Below are 10493 nucleotides of genomic sequence, written 5' to 3'. Positions count from 1 at the left end.
ACACAATACGTGTTCCAAAATTCTACAACTGATCAGCGTTAGAGATATAGGTGTATAGTTCTGCACACCTCTTCGACGTCCCTTCTTGAAAACGGGGATGACCTGTGCCCTTTTTGAATCCTTTGGAACGCTACGCTCTTCTAGAGACCTACGGTACACCGCTGCAAGAAGGGAGGCAAGTTCCTTTGCGTACTCTGTGTAAAATTGAACTGGTATCCCATTAGGTCCAGAGGCCTTTCCTCTTTTGAGCGTTTTTAATTGTTTCTCTATCCCTCTGTCGTCTGTTTCGATATCTACCATTTTGTCATCTGTGCGACAATCTAGAGAAGGAACTACAGTGCAATCTTCCTCTGTGAAACAGTTTTGGAAAAAGGCATTTAGTATTTCGGCCTTTAGTCTGTCATCCTCTGTTTCAGTACCATTTTGGTCACAGAGTGTCTGGACATTTTGTTTTGCTCCACCTACCGCTTTGACATAAGACCAAAATTTCTTAGGATTTTCTGCCAAGTCAGTACATAGAACTTTACTTTCGAATTCATTGAACGCCTCTCGCATAGTCCTCCTCACACTACATTTCGCTTCGCGTAATTTTTGTTTGTCTGCAAGGCTTTGGCTATGTTTATGTTTGCTGTGAAGTTCCCTTTGCTTCCGCAGCAGTTTTATAACTCGGTTGTTGTACCACGGTGGCTCTTTTCCATCTCTTACGATCTTGCTTTGCACATACTCATCTAACGCATTATGTACGACGGTTTTGAACTTTGTCCACTGATCCTCAACACTATCTGTACTTGATACAAAACTTTTGTGTTGAGCCAACAGGTACTCTGAAATTTGCTTTTTGTCACTTTTTCTAAACAGAAAAATCTTCCTACCCTTTTTAATATTCCTATTTACGGCTGAAATCATCGATGCCGTAACCGCTTTATGATCGCTGATTCCCTGTTCTGCGTTAACTTTTTCAAATAGTTCGGGTCTGTTTGTCACCAGAAGGTCTAATATGTTATCGCCACGAGGCGGTTCACTGTTTAACTGCTCAAGGTAGTTTTCAGATAAAGCACTTAAAAAAATTTCACTGGATTCTTTGTCCCTGCCACCCGTTATGAACGTTTGAGTCTCCCAGTCTATATCCGGCAAATTAAAATCTCCACCCAGAACTATAACATGGTGGGGAAATCTACTCGAAATATTTTCCAAATTATCCTTCAGGTGCTCAGCCACAACAGCTGCTGAGCCAGGGGGCCTATCGAGACATCTAATTACCATGTCTGAGCCTGCTTTAACCGTGACTTTCACCCAAATCATTTCACATTTCGGATCTCCGTCAATTTCCTTCGTTGCTATTGCACTTCTTATCGCTATAAACACGCCTCCCCCTTCACTGTCCAGCCTGTCTCTGCGGTATACATTCCAATCTGAGTTTAGGCTTTCTTTACTGTTTACGTCTGGTTTCAGCCAACTTTCTGTCCCTAGTACTATATGGGCGTTGTGACCGTTTATTAATGAGAGCAGTTCTGGGACCTTTCTATAGACGTTCCTGTAGTTTACTATTAGCACATTAATATTGTTATTCCCTGTTGTATTTTACCTACTCCTACCTTGCCGCGTCTCAGGAGGCGCCTTGTCGGGCCTAGGGAGGGGATTCTCTAACCTAAAAAAACCCTATGTGCACTCCACACGTACTCCGCTACCCTTTAGCCGCTTCCGGCGTGTAGTGCACGCCTGACCTATTCAGGGGGACCCTACATTTCTCCACCCGATAGTGGAGGTCGAGAAATTTGCACCCCAGATCTCCGCAGAATCGTCTGAACCTCTGGTTTAAGCCTTCCACTCGGCTCCAAACCAGAGGACCGCTATCGGTTCTGGGAACGGTACTACAAATAGTTAGCTCTGATTCCACCCCGCGAGCGAGGCTTTCCGCCTTCACCAATTCCGCCAACCGCCTGTACGAACTGAGGATGACCTCTGAACCCAGACGGCAGGAGTCATTGGTGCCGACATGAGCAACAATTTGCAGTCGGGTGCACCCAGTGCTCTCTATCGCCGCCGGTAGGGCCTCCTCCACATCTCGGATGAGATCCCCCCGGCAAGCAGAGTGAACACTGGCCTTCTTTCCCGACCTTCCCGCTATTTCCCCAAAGGGGCTCAATCACCCGCCTAACGTTGGAGCTCCCAATAACTAATAAACCCCTCCCCCCGTGTGCCTGCTCGGACCTTGCTGAAGGAGCAGCCACATGTCCACTCACAGGCAGAGCGGGCGATGCCACACGACAAGCCTCTACATTGACCGTCCGCGTCGTGCGCCGCGAACGCCGCTGAACCCGCCACCCCCCTTGGGGAGAGAGTGGCCCAACCGCGCTCGGTACCCGCGAAAATGTCTCGACAGCAGGGACAGTGGGTGGAGCATAACACCTGGGGTGTACCTTGCGACGCGCCAGACTCCCCACTGCCGCTACACTCCGAGGCAGCAGCCTGAAGACGGCTGACCGCGGCCATCAACACGCTCGCAAATATTTGATATTTACAGCCAAAAGGGGGCGTATTGTGGCTACAAAAACTAGTACCGCAGATAACTAAAGTTCTTCATTGAGGACAAACTCGTGATGAAACATGTCGGGACATCACAGACAAATTTCACCAGAACGTTTTGGGTTCCAAACAACTTCTTACACTATTTTTGTCTCTTTGTATGACCGAACTGGTCTGTCCATGCATGGACGGCGGTCCACCCACCGTCGCAGCCTTCTTCCAGTAGTGCCAGTCCCCAAGGTAGATTGGGGAGCGTCTGTGAAGCATGTGAGGTAGTAACTGAGGTACTGGCGGAAGTAAAGCTATGAGGAAGGGTGGTGAATAGTACTTGAATAGCTGAATCGACTTAATGCTTGCCCGCGTAGGGCGAAACTCCCAGGTTCGAGTCTCGGTCTGACAGAGTTTTAATCTTCCAAGAATTTCCTAATCGGCACGTACTCCACCGCGGAGTTGATATTTCATTGTAATTCATTGTAATTATCACCGCAGCCACTTTATTTACACGATATACTGATGGAGCACGGATCAATAGTTACAAATATTTTTTGAGTAGACGCTAATTACTAACCTTAGTAGTCAGTATTTGCCACATCTTGTTTATGTGTTAGTTAGGCTTATCTTCTTGGATGAGGTTGAGAGTCCCTTTCTTACGTATTGTCGAAAGATTTACATTAAGTGATGAAATTAATATTTAGTGGTAATGTGAGTACTGTATGATTTGTGACTCGTCGTTGTCACACGCTACAGAAAAGTACGACACCTCGAGTGTCTGCGTAGAGAGTGAAAGTAATGGTTGTACACTCCTGGAAATTGAAATAAGAACATCGTGAATTCATTGTCCCAGGAAGGGGAAACTTTATTGACACATTCCTGGGGTCAGATACGTCACATGATCACACTGACAGAACCACAGGCACATAGACACAGGAAACAGAGCATGCACAATGTCGGCACTAGTACAGTGTATATCCACCTTTCGCAGCAATGCAGGCTGCTATTCTCCCATGGAGACGATAGTAGAGATGCTGGATGTAGTCCTGTGGAACGGCTTGCCATGCCATTTCCACCTGGCGCCTCAGTTGGACCAGCGTTCGTGCTGGACGTGCAGACCGCGTGAGACGACGCTTCATCCAGTCCCAAACATGCTCAATGGGGGACAGATCCGGAGATCTTGCTGGCCAGGGTAGTTGACTTACACCTTCTAGAGCACGTTGGGTGGCACGGGATACATGCGGACGTGCATTGTCCTGTTGGAACAGCAAGTTCCTTTGCCGGTCTAGGAATGGTAGAACGATGGGTTCGATGACGGTTTGGATGTACCGTGCACTATTCAGTGTCCCCTCGACGAACACCAGTGGTGTACGGCCAGTGTAGGAGTCGCTCCCCACACCGTGATGCCGGGTGTTGGCCCTGTGTGCCTCGGTCGTATGCAGTCCTGATTGTGGCACTCACCTGCACGGCGCCAAACACGCATACGACCATCATTGGCACCAAACCAGAAGCGACTCTCATCGCTGAAGACGACACGTCTCCATTCGTCCCTCCATTCACGCCTGTCGCGACACCACTGGAGGCGGACTGCACGATGTTGGGGCGTGAGCGGAAGACAACCTAACGGTGTGCGGGACCGTAGCCCAGCTTCATGGAGACGGTTGCGATTGGTCCTCGCCGATACCCCAGGAGCAACAGTGTCCCTAATTTGCTGGGAAGTGGCGGTGCGGTCGCCTAAGGCACTGCGTAGGATCCTACGGTCTTGGCGTGCATCCGTGCGTCGCTGCGGTCCGGTCCCAGATCGACGGGCACGTGCACCTTCCGCCGACCACTGGCGACAACATCGATGTACTGTGGAGACCTCACGCCCCACGTGTTGAGCAATTCGGCGGTACGTCCACCCGGCCTCCCGCATGCCCACTATACGCCCTCGCTCAAAGTCCGTCACCTGCACATACGGTTCACGTCCACGCTGTCGCGGCATGCTACCAGTGTTAAAGACTGCGATGGAGCTCCGTAAGCCACGGCAAACTGGCTGACACTGACGGCGGCGGTGCACAAATGCTGCGCAGCTAGCGCCATTCGACGGCCAACACCGCGGTTCCTGGTGTGTCCGCTGTGCCGTGCGTGTGATCATTGCTTGTACAGCCCTCTCGCAGTGTCCGGAGCAAGTATGGTGGGTCTGACACACCGGTGTCAATGTGTTCTTTTTTCCATTTCCAGGAGTGTATTAAGGCAGAGGCCCAGAGAGTTTTTAGGGGCTACAAATTTACAACCCAATGTGCTATCTAGTCTCGGAGGACTTGGCTGATCGGATACAGATTGTGTGTGCCGTTTGTCAATAACCTGTGTTTTGTTACGGTGGAATCATTATGTTGTTGAATCTGGCACAATAGCACAGCAAAGGACGAAGTCAGATCATCAAAAAATTGTCGTGACAATAGTAGGAAGACAGTTTTGTGACAGCTTATAACTTGGGTACTCAAAAAAAGAAAAAGAATCAGAGTAAGAATAACTGGTTCACAACTCGTTAACACCGAAGAACACAAGTAGCTACATTTGAAACCAAGCGGTAGTGCTATATACTCACTGCCTTTATCTCAAGCACTCAGCTGCTTCATTTTGGATGTGAGCCTTTCGACGTTAGACATGACACCCTCGGCATTTCGCGAAGTGACCGACTGTACTGACGCACTTGCGTTTCCAAGACGACACTCAGCCACAAACAGCATGCATTCATACGTTGTTGGCAGATTAGTATCACAAGGTCATACACCTTGTAACACAAGTAAGTACACCAGGTACAGAGACAATTATTAAACCATATGAATCGTAAAATTTATGGACGACTTGCGTCAGGACGTTGAAACTGCACTTTGACCGTTGGGCATGACGGGAATTAGTATGCACATTGTTGTTTGGTTTATCGACGAAGCCCACTTTCGTTTGGATGGGTTCATCAGTAAGCAAAATTGGCGCTTTTGGGTACTGAGAATCCGCATTTCGCGATCGCGAAGTCTCTTCACCCTCAACAGGTGACGGGTGCAATGTCCAGTCACGGAGTAACCTGTGCTATATTCTTTAATGGTACAGTGACTAGCGAACGGTATGTGATGGTTTTGGAAGATTATTTCACCCCATTACTCAAAGTGACCCTGATGTCGACAAGATGTAGTTCATGCAAGATGGAGCTAGACCCCATCAAAGCAGGAGAGTGTTTGATGTTCCGGAGGAGCACTTTGGGGACGGCGTTCTGGTTCTGGGGTACCCACAGGCCACTGACATGGGCCTCCATTGGCCGTCATATTCTCCAAATCTGAACAGATGCGAGTCCTTTTTGTGTGTGTGTGTACGGGTGGGGGGGGGGGGTATATTAAACGCAAGGTGCATAGCAATAACCCCAAAACCACTGCTGAGCTGAAATCAGCCTTTCAAGAGGTCATCGACAGCATCGGTTTTCCGACACTTCAGCGGGTCATGCAGAACTTCCCTATTCCTCTGCGCCAGTTAAGATGCGTGGCCATTTCAAATCCCTCTACAAACACTACGAACAAAGTAGAAACGTAAACCTCTTCCTTAAGACCGTTACACTTTGTATATTATGATTGCTGTTACATTACTTACAGCTGTGTCAGTGATATGTGTGTCGTAATTGAAATCTATTTAGTGCTACGTGTGAACACACACAAACACGTCAAAAATCTGCATATGTAGTCTTACACAGCAAATACTGCGTGTATGAACATATTTTAGAACACGTCGTATAACTAAATTGCTGTTAACAAGCGGCTTCTGAGTCCGTAAAAATTGTACGCAGAAACCGGCAACGTTCAAACAATATGTTTAGGCAGTGTCGCTTTGCAGAGAGACGATTTATACCAGCAAGGAGGCCATTGTATTTCGTGCTTTATGTCCCTGTAATTTACTTTTAATGAAAAAGCATTACCTAGTGGAAGTTAAAATTGCTTACAATAACTTTAATAATATGATTAACGAGATTCATTATCGCAGCATGAAGTACATCGAGGTTTCGTTGCGATTATGCCAGTGGTAGAAACTTTCTCTCACGTTAGTTGATTGCATGACACTAAAATATTTACGGTAATGTCATCACTGTAATTAACTACTAGGGTTGTTATTACATTAAGCAATGTGGTTTAGTGACATTCTCATATTTCATTGTGGTGTGTCTCGTGTGAGGAATTTGACAACCAATGGTGGGTATTTAAATGGTAGACTCATTCTGAAAATTAATTGTCCATAATCAAATTTAGGTTTCATTAGAAATCTCAAAAAATTGATATAGTATTAATTTACTAATTTCTTTACATTTTCTCTGGTTTGGTGCGAAAATTGTCAGGTACATGTCTGTGAAGTGGAAGTTCCAAGGTTGGACTTAGCGTGAGCTGTTTCACACGGGAGTCCTTTTGAAAATGTTTCTCTTAGTCTAGTTTCGGAGGTGATACTACAAATTGTTCGAACTGAAAATGTGAAATCCGTGAAATGCAAGATGTTGTAAGGAAAATGTGATCAATGGAATATGTGTACAATTCAAACTGAATTTCAACTGTGATATGAGAATCTTTTCTGGTTTCGCTAGCTTCTCTAGTATTCCTTAGGCAAAGAAGAAAAGATTTCAGTTTGACCTACAAAACTGCGACTAAATCAAATAAATATGGTATTTTAAAACAGTTGCACTTGCAAAACTTTTCATTTTAAAGAAGTTAGTCCGCAAATACAGGGTTAATTAATATGTGATAACGGGTGGAAAGTAGTGGAAAGCTGGATGACAAATGGCGGTGTTGGCAAGAACCAGCCAATCACTGAAAATATCTAACTAAACATACATACATATTGATGTTTTCCTCTCGTTACTTTATTGGATTTTGATAGGGTGTTTGTTGGAAAACGTAAGATTCAAGGTACTTACAAGGGGATGGTGATAAGTCGTTGGCTTTATAATGAAAAAAATTGTGTTATGTGTTTGAATAAATTATTTACCCAATGTATTCCCCCTTGAGCACAATACACTTAAGGCACTTGGTTCTAGCTTCTTTAACTGATCTAAAACACAAAAAAGTCATTTAGACTGTACTAAAAATCAATCACCTGCAACCTTTCGTGGCTTGCTCGGTGTTCAGAAAACGTCCTCGCTTGAGATGTTTTCTGTGGTTTGAGATAATTTAATAGCCTGAGGGTGCCACGTCACATGAATAAAGTGCTTGTCTGATGATCCGACAGGGAAGCTCTACCTAATTTTTCCTGCGTGATGGCCGTCCTATGAGGAGGGCCTTTGTCTTGCAGAAGCAAGATTCCTTTCCTCAGCTTTCCTAGACGTATGGAGACCAGTTGTTGCTCCACTTTGTCTAGAAGTTCAACATAGTACTTTGCCGTGATGGTTTCATCATATCCAAAGAAGTCAATGAGTAGGAGTCCATCTTTATCCCAAAAGACGAATGCGACCAAATTGTTTGCCTATCTTTGTTTTCTAAACTTCATTCAGCTTGGAGATTCACTGTGTCTCCATTCTTAAGACTGTTTCTTGGGCCCTGGGTTATGACTATATACCCACGTTTCATCCATGGTGACGAGATGGTCCAAACATACCACAGTATCCCGGAGAAATTGGACGAAAATTGTCTGTGTAGCAACTACTCGGTCACGCTTTTGGTCTGCAGTGAAACATTTGGGAATCCATTTGCCTGAGAGATTCTTCATCTCTAAAATCTCATGAATAATGTAGCCCACATGCTCTCGGAATATGTCCAGGTTTTCTACTGTCTTTTTAGCGGTTATCGTCCAGCCATCCAGGATCATGGACTCAACAGCATCAACAGCTTCCGGGACTGGGACTTGAGTTGGGTCTTCCAGGATGCACTTCATTTCCAGTGCTGGAATGCTCTGCTTTAAATGCAGAAACAAAATTCACGATAGTGGAGTAGGAATGGTAGATACCACCCAATGTACCAGAATATCGTCATAAATTTGACTGCGTTCACTTCAAGTAAAAATGGATCCTTAATCACTGCACAAATCTCTTTCACTCTGAATTCTCTGTTACCTTGCGCCATGTTCACATCAAACCTACGGGGGAAAATGAAAATCGATGTTGCTGCTACGCAATTACGATTACATTAAGAAGGTTTAATGTCAAAACATCAGAATTAACACACATCAGTTTTAACTAGGAAAAGGCATGGAATTATAAGCACCCCGTCCTATAACTAGGGTGTAGATCGAGCCTCGGTTATAGACAGAAGGAAAAAAGCCAATAAATAATGTGATGAGATGGGGTAGCCTTGATGTGGCTAGAAAAGGAATATTTCTGATAAGAAGGGTAAATAATAAATTGTTTCTAGAATCTAGGACTTGTGTTTAAAGAATATGTAGTGCATATCTATGTAGAGTCGGAAAGGTTTGTTACTATAGAGATGCAAGATGGTAATCTGAAAATCCAGAAATGCATTCATGTGGGAGGGAAGGTGAACACTATGATAAGCTGAAATGAGAATAACAAAGGCCAACGATGGAAAAACATTTTTGCTGAAAATACCTTATTATTGTGTTTTCAGGGTGGTAAATCCAAATATGATACTTAAAAAAACTATCACCCACCACTTCTTCACATTTTGCAGTTAAATTTGTTATATTAAAATACTTTTTAAAGACTTTAACAGCTTTTACATAGTTAAAATAATTGAAAAAGAAGGTATAATGAATGTAGATGACGTTGGTAGCACTGCTGAAAATCATTTGCTGGAAAAAAAGGGTCAATTCTATTTTTGTGTTAACAGATGGTGTTTTGCTTACTGTCAATCTAACCTCACTTTCCTGTTTCCTGTACATGTGCTCAGTACAATGTCTAATCGTGGTTGTAAAACCTCTGCTGACAGTTTTTGTTATATTTATGGTAAATTTGTGATTAAAAAACACCAAATAAACATTACAGACTTTGTGAAAAAGGTTTATCTATCACACTTTGGATCTAAACGTGGTGATCAAGATAAATCTTGGGAGCCACATAAGGTATGTTACGTGTGTGTTGAAGATATGAGAAAATGGTCCAAAAAGAAGAGAAAAGCCTTGATATTTGCTGTTACTATCAACACTGGTGCAGAAAGAACTGACCTGTGAAGGAGTCTTTAAAATCTGGTGAGAAGAACATTCTATGCAAAAACCTTGTAGATCCGAAAAACGTATTCCTAACATCTCTACATATAAATTTAGGCCTAATGAAGAAGTTTGTAAAGGCCTTGCTTAAAGATGGACCATGTTTTAAGTATCTCTGCCAAAAGTGCCACACCTTTCAGAAGCTAAACAAAAAGAAGACGTCTTTTGAGGACCGAACATTAGAAAATTAATGTTTGATGTTAACTCTGAATCCACAATGATATTAAAACCAAGCAAGTTGTTAAAAAGTTCTTAGGACATGAAAAACACCCAGAATATGTTTCTATTGTAGGTACAATGTTCAAGAAGTTAAAAACTTTAGGATGTTGAAAGAACCAGAAAGACCACTTCTTCAACAGTCACCTTGATTGCTTCCCAGACAATATGGGAGATGTTAGTGAGGAGCGAGGAGAGTGTTTTCATCAGGACATTAAAGTGATAGAAAAACGACACCAAGGCCGCTGAAACACCAACATGATGGGGGACTACTGTTGGTCACTTCACCGAGAGATTCAGCAAGCGAATCATAGTAGAAAAAGCTACACAAAAGCTTCAAAGAAAAAAGAGAAAGGAAATACAAACCTATTCCAGCTGACATGTGAAACCTCTAGTAACACATATCATTGTTTTAAGTAGCTTACTGTAAATACAATCCATGCTTGTGTCGTAACAAAGCGTTTCATTAATTTCCCCGTTTACCGTATAGCATAGGATTTTATACTATATAATAAAAAGCATATTGCTCGAAAACTATGGGTGATAGGTAGATAGTGAGAAACGTGGGTGGTCGTGATCCATACGTTCAG

This window comes from Schistocerca cancellata, unplaced genomic scaffold (genome assembly GCF_023864275.1).
Source record: "Schistocerca cancellata isolate TAMUIC-IGC-003103 unplaced genomic scaffold, iqSchCanc2.1 HiC_scaffold_718, whole genome shotgun sequence".
Classification (NCBI taxonomy): Eukaryota; Metazoa; Arthropoda; class Insecta; order Orthoptera; family Acrididae; genus Schistocerca; species Schistocerca cancellata.
This window is presented reverse-complemented; position numbering follows the sequence as displayed.